A 25,565-nucleotide genomic window follows, 5' to 3' on the forward strand; every position below is an offset into this window, starting at 1 on the left:
AAAGGGTTAAGACTCCAGCAAGTTAATTATGACTTTAGAAGAGTCATTATATTTTGGGGGAAATATGGGTAAGTCCAACTGTATGAATTCTTTTTTGAAACTTATTTTTTTGTGACTGAGGTCCAAAGTCTATGGCCCTTCCTCGTTCCTGACAAAATGTTTTGAATTGGCTGATTGCACACTAAATAAACGTCTGAAGAAAGAAAGTCACTGTGTGGTCCCCTCCCAACAGCAATATCCATCTCAAGCAACATGGCTGCTTGGAATCATTCACTGCTGGTTTTCTCAGTCCATTTCCTTCACTGAACCATTATCTCGAGTGTGGCCAGGAAGCAAGATTGTGCTCTCCCAGTTTTGAATAATCACAAGTCCAGAGTGGAGACATGGTCTGTCGACAGAGACTTCCAGAACACTTAGGTCTGTTCTGCGGACCCCCCTTCTGATGCGACTGTCACATGTTACCAGCTACTTTGGTCAGTATTGATGGCATACGAACTTTCTGGTCCTCTTCCTGAAGACTCAGTGTGTGGCCTGCACCCTGCAAAACTTGGCTTCAACCTGTCACAAAGGTCACAGAGCTAGAAATTCCTATGGGAACTGGGATTTGGGAAGTTTCACGCAGAGAAATCACACAAGGGCTTGTTAAATGCGTGGCCAAAACGAAGACGCACTACGAGGTTTGGTCTGCACTGTCCGTATAAAACGCTGTGAAGAGAGCAGATTTGTTAGTGTAGCACACTTCAGTTTTAGAAAACCAGAGAGGGCGGCAGTGTGATAAAACGCTGTAGTAGAAAAGACCAATATAATTAACGACAAGAAAAGTACTTTCTAAGTGACTGGGAGGGGAAGAAACTGCTTATCTTACAGGGGCAACGGAGTTCAGTCCTTGTACAAGACTTTCACTTTGGTGTTTGGCTTCCAAACCCTGTGAACCTGTTGAAAATATGGGTTCCGAGAAATCAAGACTAAAAAAAAATAACCAACCCCCCCAAAAAAACGAGGCTCTGAAAATGAGTGCTAATGCTTTTGTAAATCTGCCAAGGCGCTCAATACCACTGCCACAGTTTTGATGCTCAGAAAAACACAGCGGAATTGCTAACATGCGTGCCGCGTAAATGACTATTCACTGCATCAATGCTGGAGCTTATATGTGACTGCTTTCCCGGGCTGACTAATATATCAAGCCTGGTGCTTGTTTTGTGCTCTGAAAAACTTTCCCCATTACCATAGTAACCCCTACACGTTGGTGGAAGCTGATGTCATCCAAGGTATTATTCATTCTCAGTGAATTGATACTCAGCGTGCTAATAAGTTTCAGGGAGATAAAAGGAACTGAGTATACATACTGGTTAAACATTACTTAACCCTTTTACCTCACATGGTCCTCAAAGGCCCGCGGAGGGGATTACTGTGGAAAATTCAAATGCAGCCTGGACTCAGGATGATTTTATAGCAAGGGTCACTGTCAAAGTGCAGCTTACTTGGCTCATTGTGTCAATCTGCTCGGGCTGTCCCCACTGAATACCGCACGCTGGGTGCTGTAAGCAGCAGAAACCTATTTTTTTTACAGTCCCTGTGCTGGAGACTTTGGTTTCTGGTGACACTCTTCATGCCTCAGGGTTAGCTGCTTTCTGGCTGTGTTCTCACGTGATGGAGGAGGTTGTGCTGTCTCTTCCTCTTCTGACAGGACACCAGTGCTGTTGGACTAGACTCCCATCCCGATGCTCTAACTTATCCTTAATTTGCCTCTCGGAAAGCTCTATCTCCAAATACCATCACACTGGGTGTCAGGGCTGGAACAAATGAATTTGGGGGCGGGGGATGGGACACAACTTGGTCCATAGTAATCATCCTTCTTCTTTTATATTCAGGAACAAAATCCTAAACAGCACATTTCTAGTGGATGTACGGTTTTCATCATTTTGTTTGAACAGGGAGATGAGGCTGGGTTAATGGATCATGAAGACCAAAATAGTCTTGACCTGAATCTGAGCCCCAGGTTAGTATCACTGTGAATATACCTCGGCATCTGTATGTTGTAATGCAGTGTATACATCAGCTTACATTAGAAATATTCAAAGTTCAGGGGCGCCTGGGTGGCTCAGTCGGTTAAGCGTCCGACTTTGGCTCAGGTCATGATCTCACGGTTCGTGGGTTCGAGCCCCACGTCGGGCTCTGTGCTGACTGCCAGCTCAGAGCCTGGAGCCTGTTTTGGATTCTGTGTCTGCCTCTCTCTGATCCTCCCCAGCTCACGCTGCCTGTCTCTTTCTCAGAAATAAATAAAACATTTAAAAAAATTAAAAAAAGAAATATTCAAAGTTCATTGCCACTTAGTATAAGAGCAAAAGGAAGGAATTGCTACATTACATTGTCTTTTGCCCATGCATAGATATTCGAATGAGTCTCAACTTTCATTTATGTTTACACTTGGCTTTGTCTTCATGTTGGAAATGTTTGCTGTCGTTGCCCACAGGAAGCCGGACTAAGTTTTCAGTAAGAATGTGCACAAACCCCATCACCAGTATGTTCCAGGTGATGAGGAGCTGACTCAGAGCATGCTGTGGGCAGGGCATGGACAACTTGTAAGACACAACGGTAGTGGCTCCCACTTCACCAAGCCATTCAGTAAGAGTTTAGGCCTTTGGTAGGTGGGCAGTAACTTTCTAGAAATGGAAAGACAATATGTGAGAAATGGAGGCAGTCACTAGTGGTGAATTTCAGGAACAGCAAGTGTTGCCTAGGTCTGAAATAAAGAGCAAGCTAGAGATTGCTATGGTCTGAGTGTTTGTTTCCCACCAAAATTCATCTGTTGAGGACCTAATGCCCGACGTGATGGTATCAAGAGGTGGGGTCTTTGGGTTATAATTATGTGAGGGCTGGACTTTCAGGAATGAGACCAATGTCCTTATAGAAGAGACCCCACAGAGCTGTGTGAGGACATGGTGAGAAGTGTGCCCTCACCCGACCACGCTGGCATCCTGATCTCAGACTTCCAGCCCCCAGAAATAGGAAAGATACATCTCTGTCATTTATAAGTTCCCTAGTCTGAGATAGTTGGTTCTAGAAGCAGGATCAGACTGAGATTGAGACTAACGAGGCCAGAGAGGCTGGAGGAGTTGGTCTACAGGGACTTCATATGCTAAGGTAAGGAGCTGACCTGGATTCTACCCGAAGCCAAACAGGGAAGAGGTTTGTGCAGAAGGATGTGGCCTGACAAAAAATTTCATTTGGTAAAAATAACTCTGATAGAAAATTAAAGGACCCTGGTCCTTCCTCTTCATGGCTGAGCCCCTCACACTATTTAGCTCATATCTCAAATACTGCCCCTTTAGAGATGCTTTCCCTTTGCACACAATCTAAGTTCTTGGCATCGAGCTTGCTGCTAACTGATATTTGATGAGTTGGTTGTTAGTTTCTTTGTTTTGTTTCTTTGGGGGATTCCAGTCTCCCCCTTCTCAAATGAAAGCTCCTCAGGAGAAGGTCCGTGTCTGCATGGCCCATGCTGAGAATGGGGTTTGGCACATACCAGGCAGTCAATAAGTATCTGTTGAATGAAGGAATGAGTAGATATGGACAGGACTGGGGATGGGAAGGCCAAGGAAAACCAATGGCAGTAATCTAAGCAAAGAGTAAGAAAATCCTAAATTAAGCTAGTAGTATGGAGGGTGAAGGAGAATATACAGATTTGAGAAATATTTAAGAGGCAGACTCAACTGGATTTATTGACTAATCAAATATGGACAACGGCTATGAATGTTGGCCTGCAGATGGTGCCTTCTTGGGGATAGAGGGCCACTCGGGGCCAATGGGACAGAAATGGCAGAGGTTGATGACACGATTTCTGTTTGGGACAATCTGCTTGTTTCAAGGGACAGTATCCAGGGAAAATGGCTATCATAGTTGGAGATACTGATCTGACTAGAAAAAGTGAAACAGCACACAGAATAAATTCAACAGAAGGCTAAGAGTGGACCCTGGCAACACTGGCAACCATTGTGTTGAATAGGAAGAGAGAAGCCCATAAATATAAGGAGAAGGCAGAGACGTAGGAGGGGGACTAAGGGAGAGAAAGGTTACCAAGACCCAGGAGGAAGACCCTTTCAGGAAGGAGGAAGGGCTCGCCAGCCACAGGGGCAACAGGGTGTCACACGGGATCAACAGGAAAGTGCCATCCTAGATTTGACAACATACAGATTATTGGTGACCATGGAAAGTGTGGCCTTAATGAAGGAGTGGAGACGGGCCCCATATTTCAATGGCTTGAGGAGTGGACAGAAAATGAGGTGGGAGATACACAGAGCTAGATCATGAAGAGTGAAAGCGGCAGGAGTGTTGGCCAGTGATTCCAGGACAGTTTCCGGCGACAGATTTGAGTGTATGCATAACCAGCGGAGGAGAGAAGTGAAAACTAGAGGAGACACACACTGTCGTGGAGTTCGGTCCCAGAAAAAGCAGGAAGTCTTAGCAGAGAAGCAAGTATTGGTCTTGGAAAGACACGGGAAGGCATGAAGTTCCACACGCAAGAGGCAGCTGTACGACCTCGCCCCCTGGGCTCCCTCTCAATTGCACATAAGTCAAAATTATGTATGGGGGGGGTGAAATTCTGGTTACAGTTAGGAAAGAGTGACAAGGACTGGATCCACCTTCTCACAACTAGCAAATGGGACAAAATACGTGAAACAATAGTTTTCAAGAAACTGCACATCAGACAACGAAGGAGAGTGATCCCTGAGAGACGGGAAAGAGGGGAGCTTGGGAATCCTGCGGTGCAGGCAGAGGATACCGAGGCACGACGCAGAGCTTGGCGGACTCCTCGGCTAGACAAGATGGGGGAAGAGGCAAGGTTGACGAGAAGGGCGAAGTTCCCGTGGGAGATGCTGGAGAAGGTAACACGTGGGGAGGTGTGTTCTGCAAACACGTGGCAGGTGCCCCCTGAGCATAAAAAATAAACAACTGCAGAAGGAAAGATCATTGAACTTGTAGACATAACAATGGAAACTACTGAAAACCAAACATGGAGACAAAAAGGCCCCAGACACTGAGAGCATCGGTGAACTACGATACATCATCACTTGGCCTGATGATATGCAAGTTACTAGGATCTTCACCAGACATTGCCTTCTGTGACTTCTATTCAGGATCATATCAGAGGTTCCAGTCAGGTGAATACAGCAAAAAGGAGAAATGTAAAGTGTCCAGGTTAGAAAGAGGTAAGTTTGATCTTCCTAGGTCTTCCTTTTAAGATTTGGTTGGGGAGAGCAGAGCAGCATTTAATCTAGGGCTAAATACTCTCCAGTCCTGAGATTTTCAGATGACATGATTATCTACATAAACGATCACATGAGAATACTCAATAAATGTTTAAATGTGTGCAGGTCGCTATAATCAATTATACTTCAATAAGGCTGTGGAAAATGTCAGTCGTTGGAATATTTTCCCCTTCGTTAAGGCTTAGGTTTAGATCTTTACCATTATTCCTTGAAAAAAAAAAACTGATTAAGAGAATAGGTCTCTCCCATACTCCCAGAGACGAATGATTAGGTCCCTGGGAATTAAGATTAGGAAACGTTTCTGAAGTTTTAGGCAAGGAGGAGAGGAGTCCTTAACTTTCAAGAACAGGAGCTATTTCGGGACTTAAGAGTAAATGTGAAGAAATATCGATGGGTTATCAATACATTTGTTCATTCAAAAAATAATGAACCCACAACAAATAGCACTAGTCACTGACGTCGCAGAAATGAGCAAGAGACCATGTTTCTCCTTCTGCTGAGCTTCCTTTCTATTTCAGGGGACAGAAATCCAACAAGCAGAAATGAAATACCCCAGGGGAAGACCCTCACCTTGAGAAAATAAAGCAGGGAGGAGGGAAAAGGGTGGGGAGGAGGGCCTGGGAAGGGCTCTCTGGCAAGGTGGCATTTGGAAAGAGACCCAAGGAAGTGAACAGATGAAACACACTCTTACGCGGGAGGCAGATGGAAGAACCTGCAGACTTTGTGGGCCCCAGAGAAGGAGGGGAGGCATTGGAGGTGAGGATAAGGACCATTTGGGACTTTGAAAGGGATGGGAGCCTCTGAGGGATTTCAGGAAAGGGGAAACGAGACCCGACTTGGATTTTAAAAGGAGCATTCCAGCTACTATGTGAAAATGGACTGCAGTGGGGGTGAGGGTAGCAGAGATGGCAATGTGGAGGCCACTCGACCAGCCATGTCATAGACAATGATGGCTTGGACCACATGATGGCACAGGTGATGAGAAACGGGGAGACTCTGCCCGTGGTGTGAAGGGGGAGCCAGCAGAACTTGCTCCTGGACCGCACGTGCAAGAGGGTGAAGGCTCCGGGCTGCCCTTTAGGTGTTAGGCTCAAGCACATGGAGAAAACACAGTTGCCCTGGATTTCGATGGGTAAGACCATAGGACAATATAAAACAGCCTTGAACGAATGGGTCATGGGAGCCGATTTGAGATGCTCGCCACCAAACAACGGTAGACTAGCATCATGGTATTTTCATTCTTATGGGGGAGAACATACTGATTAAACCCAATACCAGATTACCTAAGGCCCTACCTTCACAGCGTAGGAGAACAGTTAAGGACGAACAGAGCAGTCTTGTAGGATTAGCTTCCCGCATATCACCCGTTAAGTCTCCAAATTACCATTCACAGAAAAAAACAAATCCAAACAGCTTGGACCAAACATAAGCATGTATTCATTTTGTGAAATAAATCCTCTAAGTTTGGAGTTTAACAGCCACGTAAGAACTGGTTTTAAAGGGATAATGGGAATGTCATCGCATGCCTGAGATACCGAAAGCATTCTTCCTTACTGTTCCCGCCCGCTCTGCCCTGCGTCCCTCCTAAGAGCTGTGAGTCCCTTAAGCAAGGACCCTTCTTTCAGGCTCTACTTCTTGAGAGCCAGTCCTGAGCTACATAAACACACAGACAGCTTTTCCAGGGGCTTAGAGATCTGATCGCCTAAGAAAGCAAGCAGATGGATGAACAAAGAAGACCACAATCAGGTTAGCCCCGACACCCACAGGTTACGCATATTGGCATGTGTTAGGCACACCATGTCTTTTCCACGTATAACAACGTGGATGTTATGAAATTACACACCAGCTTTGTTATTCTGCGCTTGCATCTCCACTAAATTAACAAGGCTCAGACGCCCCTGTCTGCCATAACACTTTTTCTAAATCTTTGTTTATAAGGGCTGCATAGAATTCTATGGCTTGGGAGATGGAAACAGCAATTGGGGTCACCCTACTTTCTGAGCTGTAGGTAAGATTGGCTCCGAATCCTCATGTAATAGATAGTAGAAAGTTCATTGCCCTCCGCGGGATTTCTGTGAATGATGAAGGGTATCGTTTTCCCACCATTAATCCTGACTCTATGTTCAGGCTTCCATTCAATTATTTTCTCTCTTACAATCTCCTCACTGTCTCTCCTAAGGCCTCCTCGTCTGTACCACAGTGACCCAGATACGAATTCCAGGCATTTTCTTTAATAGGAACATCGCAGAAGGCATTTGTGTATATGGCCAAAGATTTGGGAGGCCCCGCTGCTGCAGTGAAGACACTCGAAGGCTCACCCTTGACATCACTGTTCGCAGACATTTCCTGGCTGGGGACTCGTCCGTGGATACTTTGTTTGTCAGCCATGACTGCCCTTCCTTCTCCCCTCCTCCGTTTCTGCCCCCTTTATTCTCCAGAGAAAACCTGAGTTTCTCTCTTTTATTTCTGGACGCATTTGACCCTGTGGCAGTGCCTGCCACCCAGCTGAGCTGAGCCACTTTCTTTGAACCTCCTCAGACTTAGAAGAGGATCCTTCCATTTTTCCTTCTCGCTTAGCTGAGGGGGTGGTTTTTCTATTTACATAATTCCTCCGATGTCGAATATTTAAAATGCTTCCATTTTTTTCTTTTTTTGGCCAATACAACTAACTCTACGATAAACATCTTGTGGCTAAATCGCATCTACATTTTGTATTTTCTTATTCTAGATGCTGGGAACAAGAATTTCTATATAAAACGTATGAACACACAACTTGTTGGCAACTTGCTTTCTAGAAAGTTATACCGCTTAACGCCACCACTAGGAGCCTATGTGAAGGAGCTTGTCTTCTCTTGGATGTTCTAATTCAATTTAATTTCTACCTCTCTGATAGAGGCCCCAAAGGATCCCGCGATGACTGGAGTGTGGCTGCCATTCTCAGTGACCAGGAGTCAGGACCACCCGCCTGGGCCACCCCGCTTCCCACAGACCGACACGATCCACGTGTGCTGTTTCAAGCTGCCAAAGTTTGCAGCAACTCATGATGTATCAGGAGAGAAGTAAGACAGTGGTTGCCTTAGAAATCCTTGGGCTCAACGTGTTTTGAAACCCACCCATAATTCAGCCTATTCTCTCATACTCTGGAGCGCACGGGGATTAGTTACACCAGCCGGTCCTAAATCTCCTTACCCTGCCTATTCCATGCCTTCTCGCAGACGCCACAATACAGGCGCTGGCCCGTGTCTTCCCCTTGTTGATTCTGCCTTCTGACCACCTTGGTGCTTCTCTGAGGGACCCTGTGTGCCTTGTGCGGCCCTCCTCTGGGGTCTGTGAGTGTAGTCACCAATCTCTTCCATAAGCCATCTCCTGACCTATTGGCCACACAATGCCTGAGTAATAACAACACCTATATGTTAAAACTTACAGTATGTGTGTGTGACTATGTATGTATGTATATAGTTACTCTGCTACATACATATGGATAAGTGTGCATGTGTATATACATATGCACGTGTGCACACATACATATATGCAGTCACATATTCATAGTGCATATATATAAAACGGAGATGGTTGCTCTTGTTTTAATAAAATTACTCTGCTGAGGTTATTTTGGACAAGGAATTATACTATCTTTTTTTGTATCCCCAGTGCCTGTTATGCTAACTAATTGGATGAACTGGGGGGTGGGGATGATACAGTTCTGTAGCATGTGGTATTCCTTTTTTAAAAAAGTTTTTAATGTTTATTTATTTTTTGGTTGGGGGGGGAGGGCACAGAGAAAGAGAGAGACACAGAATCCAAAGCAGGCTCCAGGCTCTGAGCTGCCGGCACAGAGCCCAACGCGGGGCGCAAACTCACGGACTGCAAGATCATGACCTGAGCCAAAGTCGGACGCTTAATAGACTGAGCCACCCAGGCGCCCCTGTGGTATTCCTTTCTCAATCTCCTGTGGTGATGACAGACCTCGTCTGCAAGCTGTATGCCTTTGATTACATGACCATGGACGTCACGAGATGCTCACCAGCCCCCTCTGCTCTGCACACAGATTGTCACCTCGCTATCATTGTCTATCACTGTAGTTTTCTCCGCTGGAATTTACAGTGTTTCTCTTACGGGCAGTTGCCAGCCACCCCTTGCGTGCTCACCATGAAATGACGCCGCAAGCCTCATCTCCATCGTTCAGCATTTATGGGTCACGCAGTGTGGGGATGAGACCCAGAGGAGCAGCGAGCAGCTGAGCCCAGTCAGCCAAGTGCAATGTATTCCTCTGACCGTGGGGAAGGCAATTTTCTAAGAAAATCACATAGGTAGTAAAACTCAAAATAGGAGCTTAAAGAGCAAAAACGTAGAAAATCGCTCCCAATGTATTGTATTTTCCCACAAGAAAAAATAAGCACCTAAGAATGTAGTTCCAACCCTTTTGCTAATTATATAGGAAATTCTCCTATTCTATGGCTTTAATAGAGAGAAGTAGAGCTAAGGAAGGGCTGCGATGATCACGAAGGGCCAGCGAGGGAAGTGACAGAGTGGACTAAAAGCTAAATGGAGAGTAAGGGCACAGAGAAGTGACTCGGGGAAGCGGCGGCCTGGGCGGAGACTGCAGTGGGCACAGAAGGGCGAGCTGGGTGGATTCAGCACAGGTGGGATCGGGGGTCCCGGGGGAGAGCATGACCCGGGGGGCAGTACCTGCTGTGACAGGGGTGTCTTGTAAGGGGATGAAGGAGCCTCCTGTGGTAAAGACACTGGGTCTTCCCAGCCAGCTGGGCCCCGGGCTCTGCACGCACCTGGCCGCCCACGTCTGCATTTGCCGACCCACAGCGGCCTAGCACCCCCTCGCACAGGAGAGTGTCCTCTGCGGTGACAGGGTGGAGAGAGCTTTGGGACCCGAAAACCAGACCTTTAAAACTGCCTTTCTCGCCAGCTGAATGGTTTTGAGCACCCGGTGACCTCCTTGAAAGATTCATTTCGTTGGTAAAATAAGATCAATAATAGCAATTCAAAGCTCACACATGGAAGGAGGTTGCTATGAAATTCTCAAAGGAGATACTCTCTCCTACGATCTGTAAATGGAGGGACGTCGGTGGGGGGGGCGGGCTCAGTGGGTTAAGCCTCGGACTCTTGATTTTGGCTCCAGTCATGATCTCACGGTTGGTGAGATCAAGCCCAGCATGGGGCTCTGGGCACATAGCTCAGAGCCTGCTTGGGATTCTCTCTCTCCCTCTTTCTGCCCCTCCCTTGCACATGCACACATGCACTGTCTCAAAATAAATAAGCAGATAAGTAAATAGATGAACTTAAGAGAACATTGTGACTGGAAAAGAGCTACACAGGTCGAGTGAGGGAGTCCAGAGGCGCATGCGGCATGTTGGAAAATGCCATGACGTGAGCTAGGCCTTGCTGTCTCCTGAATCAGAAGCTGTGCTTTATTTAACAAGATTCCTGGGTGATTCTCAGGCATGCTGGGGACTGAGAAGGAGTCTTTTAAATCACCTTGGGAGGCAGGAGACTCCTTACTTTCTACTTTCGAGAATTTCTTGAGCTCATGTGCTCCTGAAATTCTTCTCAATGCCGGGAAATATACTGACCTCTGACCATTCAGAAGAAAATCTTGTTAATGTGAATGAAAAATGGAAGTGGTAAGTTTAGGATAAAAAGCTTATGCCTCAAGTTCATGAGTGGTAAATGTGAAGCTGGTGCACTGTGGAATTGTGGGATCTGAGCTGGAGTCTCTCGATCTTTCCTTCATCCAATCAGGCCAATTGCTCATGAGCTATGAGCCTAGCCATCTCGCACATGATAGGCGCTGGATAATAACCCTACTTTTCCAAGAACAGTAAGAGGAAAAGACCTATCGTATATAAAAGTGGTTCATAAGCCAACTAGTTAGTAATGGACAGACATTGTTAAACTTTTGTGTTTCCTATCTTGAAATGCTTGACCTTTTCTTTTCTTTTTTTTTAATTTTTAAATGTTTTTATTTATTTTTGAGAGAGAGAGAGACAGAGAGAGAGAGAGAGAGTGAGAGAGAGAGAGAGGGAGGGAGAACACGGTGGGGAGGGCCAGAGAGGGACGAAGACACAGAATCAGAAACAGGCTCCAGCACAGAGCCTGATGTAGGGTTCGAACTTGTGAACTGTGAGATCATGACCTGAGTCAAAGTCAGACACTTAACCAACTGAGCTACCCAGGTGCCCCAATGCTTGACATTTTCTACACCTGTGTATCATAACAGGTAAAAGTAGCTATAATCATTCTAGAAATGCTGCTTCATAGACAGTTCAGTTATATGTGTCTCTAAATAAAGTGTCCCATGGAAGGTATTTTCCCAGGCCAAAGTCACAAAAATGTGTGGCTTCTCCACAGCGAGTAGTACACATGAAAAATGCAAATGTTAACATATATTTGCTTATCTTATCTTATCTTATATTATATATACATTCACTTTTATGGCTTACATTGGAACAACGATGAGGTCAAGTGCTAGTGGCCATTCATGCTCACAGTATTATCAATCTCTTATTTATTATAGATGCCATTCTGGACAACTTTACAACACACAGCACCATACACCAAATACTTCTCTCATTTTACAGCTTTGCCTCAATTTCGCTTTCACCTTTATTCTAATCCTATGTATCTCTTCCTATTTTATAACATTTCCTCCTTATAAGCTAACTTATGTCCTTTCAGAAACAGAAGAATGAATACAAATAGCTAAATAGATATATCAGAATACCACTCCTAAGCAAGTTATGTTTGAGATAGATGTACATTATGTATCTATGTTATATATACACACATCTGTGCCTATTATATCGGTTTTTAAATGCATCTTATGGTGGAAGCAAATGGAGAACGTTGAGTAACGTAATAACCACATATCACTATTGTACTTGGTATTGTTAAAAAACCTGAGATGTAGGGGCACCTGAGCGGCTTAGTCGGTTAAGCATCCGACATGGGCTCAGGTCGTGATCTCAACATTCATGGGTTTGAGCCCTGCATTGGAGCCTGGAGGCTGTTTCCGATTCTGTGTCTCCTCTCTTTCTGCCCCTTCCCGGCTTATGCTTTGTCTCTGTCTCTGTCTCTCTCAAAAATAAATAAACATTAAAAACAAATTTAAAAAAAGATAAAAAAATACCATGAGATGTAATTGCTGAAAGTTAAGGTTTGAACATTGTGTTTCCAGAGATCAATACTATATTTTTCCTTTTACTCTTAGCAATGTTCTAATAAAATAGGAATAAAGAACAACCACATGAAAATCTAGTGGGTAAAACAAACCCCTTTGATCTCTGGAGATTTGTTTGAAACGATGCCTCATTTTCTCTGGCAAATGCAGTCTAGCACAAAGAAATTTCTGGAATGCTCAGAGGTGATGGCTGGCTTCCCTGGTTAAGGTTTGAGCACAGTTCCCAGAGGAGCCTGACCTTGGCTGAGACTCCAGCTGGCCTCTGGCGTGTTGGCTCCCAGGCAGGAGATGGCTTTCTGAGAGCCACGTGGATGTGAAATGTTTTCAGGAGGAACCTCTGTCCGCCCCAAACTCCTGATCATGAACGAACAGAAAAATGACAGAACCAGAAGCAAGTGGCTTTGGGATTTCCAGCCGATGCCGGGCTCTCTCCCAACTTCCAGTGGTACCTTCTGTACCCTACTTCCCTCCAGGGCTCCTCAGGACTCTGTAACAAGCGCAGGAGACATTGTATCTTTATTTCCACTGATTACCAGGGAATTCCCTTGTCCTATGTTAGCTCGCATTCTTTCCAACATTTCTGTCCTTAAATATGTTCTTTTTATTTTTGGAAGAAAGGAGTTTGTTGCTAAGAAATATCAGCTAGCGTGAAAGTAAGAGTTTATTTTTTTAATATTTATTTTTATTTTTTAAAGAGAGAGAGAGAGAGAGACAGTGTGCAAATGGGGAAGGGCAGAGTGAGAGGGAGACACAGAATCCCATAGGTCCTGAGCTGTCAGCACAGAGCCTGATGCGGGGCTTGAACTCACGAACCATGAGGTCATGACCTAAGCTGAAGTTGGACGCTCAATTGACTGAGCCACCCAGGTGCCCCAAGAGGTTTTTGTTTTGTTTTGTTTTTTGTTTTTTGTTTTTCTGTTTTTTTTTTTTAACAGGAGGATGATGCTCTTACTTAAGACGATATCCTGCTTACGAGCAGCGGGACAGTGACCTGCTTGCTCGTTTTCCTGGCTGCGTGAGGAGGACGCAGAATCCAGAAGGTGGGCTGGCTGCGGACCCAGAGACAGCTCTGCTGCGTCCCTTGACTTTTCCTTCTGTGGCGGCAGCTTTCCTGACCTGGCCTCCTCGGCGGGCCCCCCCACCCCCTTAAAGCCCCTCCTAGGATGGCCCCTCCTCGTCCAGGGGCTTTCGCTTCCCATTCGTGCCCCGAGCAAGCCTGCTGTCACTTCCCTGCATTCATTCCGTTTTTACCATCTCAGACTCAGCAGCTTCTCACATTTCTGACCTGACCAGAGAGCACAGGAAGAGCAATTTTAAATACCTTGTCTGGTGGGCATTTGGGGGATCTGGAAGATTGGGCAGACTCTCCTGGATGAACTTCTAAGGTCATCTAAGACCCAAGATCATGGTGGAGATGGGTTAGGGACAGGAGAGCCCTCGATGTCTAAGAACAAGTACCAAAAATGTTTGCCTTTTAAAATCTAGAAGAAAAATATTTAATGTTTATTCATTTTTGAGGGAGAGAGAGAGAGAGAGAGAGACAGCACCAGTGGAGGAGGGGCAGAGAGAAGACAGAGAGACAGAATCCAAAGGAGGCTCCCAGCTCGGTGCTGTCAGCGCAGAGCCCAATGTGGGGCTCAAACCCACAAACTACGAGATCAAGACTTGACCAGAAGTTGGCCGCTTAGCCGACTTCGGCTCAAGTAGAAGAAAAAAATTAAAATATAAGATGGGGCTCCTGGGTGGCTCAGTCGGTTAAGCGGCCAACTTTGGCTCATGTCTTGATCTCGTGATTCGTGGGTTCAAGCTCCACGTCAGGCTCTGTGCTGGCAGCTAAGAACCTGTGATATGTGTGTCTCCCTCTCACTCTGCCCCTCCCCTACTTATGCTCTGTCTGTCTCTCACAAAAATGAACAAATGTTAAAAATGTTTAAAAAAATGTAAGATGTTAATGATCATAAACAATAGATCCTATTGGACTAAGTTATAAGTGTAAGATTACAAAAACAACCTGTAAGAAGCAACTAAAAGCTGGTGTGGCTACTAGGAAAATAATGTGAACTACAACAGTTTAAATGAATGTCTTACCTTGTTTGATTAGCTCGAAGTACCTACCATAGATAGCAATTACAGAAATCCCTAAGTTTGTCAGATTCAGAGGCTTGAAAGTGTTTATCGCAATATGAAAAGGTTAAGAACTGTTGGAATTTGGAATTTTAATAAGGTTTCATGATCACTATCCTGGTCATTGACTCATATCTTTAAAAATATAGCTAACACTAATGAGAAATGGCTGAGAGCCCCGCTGTCCTGTGTAGACTAGCAATGACAAGTAAAACACCAGCATCAGAGGAGAACAAAACATGGAGTCATAGCTTAAGCAGATTTCATAAAGTTGGAGACAGAATTGGGGCGCCTGGTGGCTCAGGTCATGATCTCACAGTTTGTGGGTTCGAACCCCCCATCAGCTCTGTGCTGGCAGCATGTAGCCTGCTTGGGATTCTCTCTCTCTCTCTGTCTCTCTCTCTCTCTCTCTCTCTGCCATTCAGCACTCACCCTGTCTCTGTCTCTTTCAAAATAAATTTTAAAATGTTAAAAAAAAAAAAAGGTGGAGACAGAATCAGTTTCAGCTTGATGGCGCTGCTCTGGGAAGAAAGTTTTACTAGAAATGAAAAGAAGGCTCAGAGTCTTGGTTTAGGAAACACATTCTATTTTAGGTCAGCGTATAAAAAGGTCTGTATGAACAGAGAGGGGTAACTGAGGGAGGCATGAAGCTGGAATCAGACTCTGTGTGGCTATAAAGGCTGGAAAGGACTAAGCCTAAGGCAGTAAGAGCCCTGAGACGAGTAAGCAAGACGGAACGAGGACCCTGGAGAAAAGGGGCTGGTGTGTGGCTTTACGAGATGCACCCAGGTGCAGAGGTCACGTGATACACACATCTGTGGGGTCACAGGTCGACCAGCTCGAAGCTCACACCTGGAAAACAACCTGCTCTGTGTCTGATAAAGTGAAATACACCTGAGTGTTAGACCCTTTGGTGCACCTGAAATAGTATTTTTTAAATGTTTTATTTGCTTCTGAGAAAGAGAGAGAGAGAGAGAGCGTGATCAGGGGAGGGTCAGAAAGAGAGTGAGACACAGAATCTGAAGACAGGCTCCAGGCTCTGAGCTGTCAGCACAGAGCCCGATGCGGGGCTCGAACCCATGAACCGTGAGATCATGACCTGAGCTGAAGTCAGATGCTTAACCGACTGAGCCCCCAGGTGCCCCTGAAATAGATTTAATGTAAACTGCACTCAGGTAGCAATGCTGAACACTTTAGCAGAAACACGTCTTCTTTACCTCAGGGGCTTTTCGTACCACTGATCATCGCCTTTGACCGACTGCTCAAGTCCCAAAGGAATGAGAAGAAAAAATAAGGCGTGATTACACGTTAGTGGTGAAATGTATTTTAAATACAAAACTGTGCTCTAAAGTAAGAATATTTTAAAATTAACAATGTTTCCGGACAGCCGGAAGCTACACTGGTGGTGAGTTCGCACAATGTATTGGCTTGTCAAACCCCTACGTTGCACACCTGCACTAACGTAACGCTGGGTGCCCACCAGGCTCGAATTTAAGGAAACAAACGTTTCCAGGTCATTGTCAAGTTTATAAGATTGTTCACTCATGAACAACTCCTAGATTTATTGATAGATTTCACACCACACACATGGCCTCAGTAGCCACCAGGTCATGTCTGAGGTTTTCTATAAACCTCATCTTTCTGTCAATACGTTGTGCATATACAAATGACATTAGTGTCACCATGGTAACTAAGGCACGTTAATGCTGGTTTGCAGCCTCAGGGTGGGGGTGGGGGTGTGAAATTTGAAACTGGGCTGCCATTCACAGAAGGCTCATAGAGGTCAAAGCAAGAAGCAGAATCCCTCACTTTCGGTGAAAGGGGCCGGGGAACTCACCTGGGAGGCTCACTTGCGGAGTTGCGCCAGAAGCAGATTTCTGCACCAGCTCTCCAGACAGAGGCTTTGGCGGGTTCAAGTGCATATCCCCCATGGGATCCCAGAACACATTATTCTCTCAAGGCTTGTCCTAGAAAACGGCTCCTCTCCTCCGTAGGAATGGTGAGCGGCATGTACGTTCCAAGGTGTGGAAATTGCAGGCGGCGGGAGGCAGCTCCCAGGGCAGGCTGTGCTCACCTTCCTTCAGCAGAGGATGGGTGCATCCAAGAGGAAAATATGAAGAGTGAGAGTGCGCTTGGCCAGGAAGCCTGAAAAGTAGCACCCAGTACTTTTTGGGAGACGCCAAATTCTTATAGGTTAGGGGAAAATGGGAATTTCACAAATCCTGTATCTCAGGTACCTTGTGGTTCAGAGAATCGGAATGTGTCTTTATGACTTACTCATGGATAGCATAGTATCCCCTTGGAAAAGACTTGTGAAAGATTGTCTACTATTTAAAAAAATGTCTATTTATTTTGAGAGAGAGAAAGAGAGACAGAGTGTGTGTGGGCATGCATGAGCATGGGGGGGGGGGGCAGAGGGAGAAGAAAGAGAGAGAGAGAAGCCCAAGTCAGCACAGAGCCTGACTCGGGGTTCGATCTCACAACCGTGGAGATTCTGACCTGAGCCGAAATCAAGATTCAGACGCTCAGGTGCCTCACGACTGTCTACTATTGAGTGGGAATACTAATTTTTAGGTGAACTTGAATTAAAATATAGATTACAATGACAGGATAATTGCTGGAATCCTTTTTTTTAACGTTTATTTATTTTTGAAAGAGAGAGACAGAGTATGAGCAGGGGAGGGGCAGAGAGAGAGGGAGACCCAGAATCCGAAGTGGCTCCAGGCTCGGAGCTGTCAGTCCAGCTGCTGGAATTCTTATAATTTTTTCTGGGTATTTTGCTATGAGATACACTTGAGGTATTTTATTTTTAAACTGGTTCATTCAAAATGTATAAGGCACACAGACAAGTGAAAGTTTTCAGTTAGTTTGCATTTTAGAAGCCTTTATATTTGAATCGATTTTCTTTAGTTCCCTAAACTTATTTTCATTTCCCTTTACCTCAGGTAGTGATTGTTCCAGAAAATTCTTACGAGTGCTCTGACGACAGCGTTAAAGAACACATAAGCGAAGATTTCTACTTCTGACCAAGAAGGACTCGTACAAACCAAATTTACCCTCCTGCCTAAAACAACTAAAGAGTGAGACAAAATACAAAATACATTGAATAATAGTTTTCAAGATGTTGTACATTAGCAATAACAGACAGTGATCCCTGAGCTTAGTGCCCAGAGATGTCTATGGAGAAACGGGCTGAGCGTCTGAGAACACCGTGTTGACCGGATTTCGCAGACAGAGCTCCAGAAGTGAGAGGACCCCAGAAATCTGCAGGTCGCCTTCTTCAGGTCTTCCAGAGGATGGGAAGTAACTACTCAAAAAATTATAGGGAGCAATCAATGGAGCTCACACAGGGCGAGGAATAATTTCTATTTCCAATAGTCACAGTGGGAAACCTCTTAATTTGAGGAGCATGAGGTAGAGAACTTTACATAGATATTCATAGGGCTCAAATGCAGGGGACAGTTGGACTGAGACTGAACATTTCTTTTGTCCAAAATGACAGCTTAAAAGCAACACCCAAAAAGACCAATCAATTTTCAAGTAACTTAACTGTATCACAGAACAAAGTTCAAGAATGTTTGTAAGAACACAATCTAGCTAGCCACCAAAACGGAAAATTACATGCAATCAGAAATAACCAGGCACGTAAAGAAATACAAAAATGTGTCTCATAATAAGAAGAAAAAATAATCAGTGGAAACCAAACCAGATGACAGAAGGAGTAGACAAGGACATTAAGACAAATCCTAGAGGCCAATCCTCTGCTTGGCAAGAACACAGGGCTGTGGTCCTCTGGGAGCCGATGATCATCTTCAGCATGGGGGAATAGGCATTGCGGAGGAGACTTAGGTGTCTACAATACTGTTATAAATCAAGGATTTCCACCAACAGTTAGAGGAAGCATCATTCAAGTTATGCTCCCCATGGAATTTTTTTGGGGGGTGTGATTTTACCAGAATGTTTATATTTGCAGAAGAGTTGAAGGTGGAAAGAACAGTAATGAGCTGTGTTAGTTACAATGAAGTTGTTGGTGATGACAGAAAAGGGAAACTCAGCTCCCACCTTCTTGTTTGTTTTCTTGTTCTTAGACATACCTTTTCTTTCTTTCTTTTTTTGTTTATTTATTTTTAAGAGAGAGAGTGCAAGTGGGAGAGGGGAAGATACAAAGAGAGGGAGAGAAAGAGAGAGAGAGAGAGAGAGAGAGAGAGGAGACACAGAATCTGAAGCAGACTCCAGGCTCTGAGCTGTCAGCACAGAGCCTGATGCGGGGCTCGAACCCATGAGCTGTGAGATCATGACCTGAGCTGAAGTCATAAGCCCGATCAACTGAGCCACCCAGGTGTCCCTGACATACCTTTTCTTTAAATGATTACAAAGGCCATTTGCTTCACAGTCTGGCAAATAAAGGTGAAGATTTGAACAATAAATCTCCCAGATATTTAAATGATCTCCATGACCTGCAGCCACAGAATGGCTCTGTCGTCGTGGGTTGTACCATTCCCGTGGATCAAGGGAGCGTGGCTTCTCTGAGAGCCACTCAGCCACATACATTGCAAGAAAGATTGGGGAAGTCCTGAAATGTGTGCTCTTGGGGAAATAGATGGTGCTCGCCCGGATGGCCAACCTATGGCAATTTGACATGACAATGATGTCACGGTCAAAAGTAGAGTCTGAAGGAACAGCGCCATTTTGGAGCCACTGAAGTGTTTACTTAGGCTCCTTGTAGGAAAGAATATATACATTTTTGGTTGAATGGGTTCTGCCCACAGAGGAAAACATTAAGACCTCGCACCACGACTGGGAACGGCAGTGTGCTAGTTCATTATCTTTCCTAGATCCGGATGTAGCAGGGCGGACCACGCTGCTATCAGATTCTTGGGAAGATTAAAAACTACCATCAAGTCAGGACAGGAGCTAAACCCAAGCCGTTCCAGTCGTGACTCAGTCGTACATCGGGGACGGCCGAGCCTGCCGCGAGAAAGCTCTGAACAGTCAGGTACTTGGAAAAGATCTTTGCTAACCTTGATCCCGACAAACTGCTGGCCCCGTCACAAGTTCAACAAGTTACCGCCGCTGCTAACCCGTGCTGGGCAGTGGAGTCACGTCCCTGCAGGTGAGGATCGTTTCCGCAGAGGACTCGACCCGCAGTAGCAAGGTGCCCTGTTAGATTTCCCAGCGGCACCAGACACGAGGGGGTTCACTGCAGTGTTTGGGTTCTTCTGTCTAAGTAACTTTATTCTCTCATGAAGTAACTAGTAAAATCAACAACAGCAACAAAAATCGGAACATAAACCCATGAGGGGGACTTCAGTGGAAAACAAATCAGGTTCTAAGTACAGAATGACGTTTCATTGTCATTTTGCAGCTAAATGCTTCTCATCGTAGTGGTCCCGGGGTGGCTATGCCAAGGAAAAACGAAAATCCTCCCGCTTCACCGGATGCAGATGGACTAGGTAGTTGCCTCGGCTTGAGAAACTTCTGGCTTCCGCACTGTCTTGGGCACACAGAAAACTGTCTTTTCTTGGTTCGTACTGCGATGCTAGTTGTACTAGCCACCTGACTTGATTCCTTTTGACCCTTTAGAGTTAGCCCAGGGCTTAAGTAATTATTAAAAAGATGCAAGTTCAGAAATTCTGCCATTGACATTTCATGATTTTCTGAAGCTCGTGAGTAAGATACAAACCGAGTAATGGATTTTCTTGATCCTTTTCAGATGGATATATTTGAATACATTTGGGGTCAATGCATCTCACTGAGGGCTTCAGTGTCTTCGTCAATAAAAGAACTTACCTTTAAGATCGTTCTTCAGGACCGTCATTCTGTCTTTTGATGAAATAGTCACATTTTCTTGAGGTACGTAATTGAAATTGTCATAGCTTAAAATTCAAAGTTAAAGTACACGGGGGAGCCTGGATGCCTCAGTCGGTTAAGCGTCTGACTTTGGCTCAGGTCATAATCTCATCATTTGTGAGTTCGAGCCCTGCCTCAAGTCTTGTGCTGACAGCTCAGAGCCTGGAGCCTGCTTGGGATTCTGTGTCTCCCTCTTTCTATGCCCCTCCCCTGCTCACACTCTGTCTCATTTTCTCTCAAAAAGTAAATAAACATTCAAACAAAATTAAGAAAAACGGTAAAGTACATGTCCTCTATTGCAGAAGCAAGAAACATCTAAACAGGACATAGGGTTTGAAACAGGGCTTTAAACATTTGGAAGATTTTTGAAAACGCTCTAAATGTTCCATCTTTTTTTCAGTTTTCACCATAAAACTGTAAAGTTCATTTACGCCTGAAATGTAAACAGGGCCTAGCTTGCTGACGCTCCTGTCCCCCCCCTTAAAGAGGCTGGGAGGTGTCAGGAATCCTCTGCTTCTGGTGACATTTACGCCCTTCAGGAATGTTCTGGGTCTCCTGCCTCTTCAAATCCAGACTCCACATACAGGACAGAAATTGCAGAGCAGATATTTCAATCTGCCTACCGCAAACCCTGTAGGGCACCGGCCTGTGGTTTTCACACCTTACGTCCATTCATTTAGGCTGAGTAGCCCTCTGCCCAAGACTCACACACAAAAACTCAGGCGAAGGTGGGTTCGTTATTCAGGATTGATCTGCATGGGTGTTCCCGTTACTAGTGTAAAACATAGGGAATATCTGCCACATCGGTTTTGTAAAGAACCGGGATTTATTATTAATGTTTCTTGTTAATTTCTTTTGCAAAAAAAAAAAAAGAAAAAAAGCAAACTATTAGATGCGTAGTGAGTGCTGTCTGAACTCGAAAGGTAAAATAAGGGCACTGCTCCCGTTCAAGTAGATGGGCTCTTTGTGGCTGTGTGAACACACGCTTTGGAAACGGTGTGGACAGAGCCCCGCTGGTTTCCACCGTCGCCGGCTCCGGGGTGCAAGCTTTGCCCTACATCTGTTGAACTCGTAATGCTTTGCCTTCGGCACAGGTCTGCTTTTGTAACTAGCAAAACTCCAACTTACCTCATGATTGCGTTTTTAATCATGTGGGGACATTTACTCCAATGTGTCTGATACAGGCTAAACAAACACCTAACCAAAGTTTCAAATAAACAGCAATGAATTGTGCGCACATTGAATGCTGGGACTTGTTGAGGGCTTACGTGTGTTTAAATAAAAAATATGAATGAAAAGTTATAGCAGCTGGGGTGTCTGGGTGGCTCAGTCAGTTAAGCGTGTGACTGCGGTTCAGGTCATGATCTCACGGTCTGTGAGTTCGAGCCCCGCATCGGGCTCTGTGCTGACAGCTGGGAGCCTGGAGTCTTCTTCGGATTCTGTGTCTTCCCTTCTCTCTGCCCCTACCCTGCTTACACTCTATCTCTCTCTGTTTCTCAATAATATATGTTAAATTGGGGCGCCTGGGTGGCTCAGTCTGTTAAGCGTCTGACTTCGGCTCAGATCATGATCTCACGGTTCATGGGTTTGAGCCCTGCATCGGGCTCTGTGCTGACAGCTCAGAGCATGGAGCCTGCTTCGGATTCTGTGTCTCCCTCTCTCTGAACCTCCCCTGCTCACGCTGCCTCTCTCTCTCTCTCTCTCTCAGAAATAAATAAAACATTAAAAAAATAAATGTTAAATTTTTTAATTTAAAAGAAGGACTTACTACTTATATGGTTTTTATAAGAATCTGTTGGTTTGCAAACTTGGAATTGTCTCTGGTAAACTCTGGAACTGACTCCCAGACCCAGAGGGCAAGGAAAGACAGAAGGAAGAGGCAGCCTATTCCAGATGGGGAGGCAGGAGTTTTAATATGCGAAACTTTACTTTACCTTGGAGGCTTGCCTTGGGCTGTGCCAAAATCAGTAGATTTCCGCATCTCCCCACCAGAATCTTAAAGTTTATATAGAGGCTTACCTGCAAGCAGTCATGGGGACCTTCCTGATGATCTTAACAGCACCCAGCTGCTCTGGGCTGCGTCTTTGCAAATGGCTCAGGAACTTACATCCCAAACAGCCCCACCTGCCCCTCCCCCCGAATGCCCCGAGGCCAGGTCCCAGGTCAACTGGTGGTCACTTCCTCTTGACTCCCACCTGCAATAGGACCACGTTTTACATTATAAAGATACAAATGGTTTAAAGGCAAAAAGATGAAATGAGATATCAAGATATCATGGTGACACTAATCAAAAGAAAGGGGGGGAGGGGAGGGCGGGTGGCTGTATCAATATAACAAGAAGTAAATTTCATCTCAAGGAACATTGCGAGGGATGAAGCAGATTGTTTCCAAACGATAAAGGGATCGGTTCCTTAGGAGTCCGTGACAATTCGACACATGAGGCGCTGGAAACAGAAATTCTAAACACATGACATGAAAACCGACAGGTCTGCAAGGAGAAACACGGAAGTTCACAGTTAGGCTGGGGATTGCGACCCCTCTCCCTGGACAACGGATAAGATAGTGTCTTAGTTTGGGACTCTATGACACATGACCGCAGGCTGGGCAGCTTATCAGCGACAGGAACTTATGAAGGCTGGTGGTCTGACATCAGGGTCTGGCATGGGGGGGTCCCTGGGAAGACCCCCTCCGGGTTGCAGGAGACTGTCTTCTCGTTGTGTTCCCACGGGGCAGAGAGCAGATGAGCAAGCCCCCCTCTCTTCTCATAAGGACCCCAGTCCCCTTGAAGGCGGCTCTACCCTGTGACCTAATCACCCCCAAAGGTTCCTCCTTCTACCACTATCACCCTGGGGGGTAGGATTTCAACATACTGATTTGGGGAGTACATTCAGTCCATAGCAAATAGAGAAATTTGGACTTTCATACAAATTGCCAAGCAGGGGTTATAACTATTAGAAAATGCTGTTTGCAGGTAGTCCACGACATTCTCCATCTGCTGGCTCCCACCAATACTTGGAGGAACACGACTAATGTGGATGGGTTGTTTTATGGGGGTGAGTGTCTCTCTTCCCCAAACTATTAAGACTTAGCATATTGTTTCCGTGTTCAAATTTCCAGTCTGAGAAAGGTCTATTACAGGGACGTAGATTGTGAGTGAAGTAAAGTTCAAAGAATTCCCTGCACACGTTTTTCCATAGGATGAAACTGACTAAGTGATGTTCTGACAAGTGACAGACACTTTAATCAGGATGTGCGCGTAGCCAGGTTCTCTGGGGTTTCTATTTAAGACGTTCTTCTTCTCCTGGCCTGTACCTCAGGGGGTTGAGAGCTGGATAATGTCTGCTTCTGCGCCAGCACAATAATTCCTGTTTCAGAATCCGATGTCTCCGTGTAAACGGAGGGCTCACCCACGGCCGACCGGTATTTGTATCTCACTTTAAAGAGGAAAATTACCTTCGGGAACGGAACCAATATTGACGTTCTTAATAATATATCGCCTATATGCGTGGAGAGCAGGATCATTTTTTCAAACCTTATCAAAGTCAGTTGTGCATTTGAAGCCACCGTGGTGACTGATGAGGCAGAATGTGATGGGAATAGTTAGAACACAAACACGGTATCGTTTACGATTTGTGGGTTTTTCTTTACATATTTCTCTTACGCTTTCTTCTTATAAGGTGCTAATGTGGAAACAAATATATACAGATATTAACATTTATCAAATATATAACCTATAGTTGACACCTTTTGTAACACCTTAGTGTTACAAAACAGAAACTGCCCTGCTGAATCCATTTTAGTGTATTAACTGGCACCACTATAAAGTTTTAGGTGCTGGCTACCAGAGCTAAGTTTTGGTAAATTTGTGCAAAGTTCTTCTACTATGCAAATCTTATAATACAGGGGTGCCTCGGTGGTTCAGTGGTTAAGTGACCGACTCTTAATTTCAGCTCAGGTCATGACCTCCCGGTTCCTGGGATTGAGCTCCTCACTGACACTGGGGAACCTGTTTCGGATTCTCTCTCTCTGCTCCTCCCCACTCCTGTTTGCTAGCTCTCTCTCTTCCTCTCTCTCTCTCCTTCTCTCTTAAAAATAAATAAATTTAGGGGTGCCTGGGTGGCTCAGTTGGTTAATGTCCAACTTCGGCTCAGTTCATGATCTCATGGTTCATAGGTTCGAGTCCCGCTTCGGCTCTGTGCTGACAGCCAGCTCAGAGCCTGGAGCCTGTTTCAGATTCTGTGTCTCCCTCTCTCTCTGACCCTCCCCTGCTCATGCTGTCTCTCTCTCTCAGAGATAAATAAAAAACATTAAAAAAATAAGTAAGTGAACTTAAAAGAAGAAATTTTACAATACAGAGAGGAATGGAATGGTTTCAGATAAAATACAACACAATAAATACAGAAATAGGTGATATTCCTCACAGCACATTGCTGTTTCTTGGTGCCAGTGTATAAAATGTCAAGAAAACCATTATGTGTTGAAATGCTTATTTTATTTTTATTTCAGAATCTTTCTTACTAGTCCACATTATCCCTTGTACTATGGTTGAAATTGCTTTGTACTTAGTACTATGGTTGAATCGCTAAATTCAATGATTCTGTAAATTATTTTTGTGAGAATGAAATCTGACTCGGGACTACATTCTTGTCACGGTACGTATGGAAAACACCTTCATACCATCTCATAGCATAGAGGGTAAGTTAAATCGTTTACTCCGTCCTGTCTTAAAATTCACAAAATGTACCTCAAGTCATGGAAAAATATGAAATCGAAGTGAAAAGTACTAAAGTATCTCAGATTGTTTGTCTAATCCGTTCCTGACCATGCAGTGTATAAGGCCATGTAAGTATGAAATTTTGCATTTCATGCAGAGACCTCCAGATTCTCTGTTTTTCATGTATTCGTGTATCACATATTTTAGTCAGATGAGAATAACCCGAATAAGTAATATGATTATAAAGTCATTAAATAAAGTGATTGGGTATGTGTTACATACAGGGCCCTTGGCTACTTTATACTATAATGTGTGTGTGCGCGCGCGCATCACGTTGTCCCCACAATGAGGAGAGCCTCGGGCTCTCAGGGCGAAATGTTGACTGTGTACAGGGCCAAGAGGAACAAAATTT

This window comes from Crocuta crocuta, unplaced genomic scaffold (genome assembly GCF_008692635.1).
Source record: "Crocuta crocuta isolate KB4526 unplaced genomic scaffold, BGI_CrCroc_1.0 scaffold31, whole genome shotgun sequence".
Taxonomy (NCBI): Eukaryota; Metazoa; Chordata; class Mammalia; order Carnivora; family Hyaenidae; genus Crocuta; species Crocuta crocuta.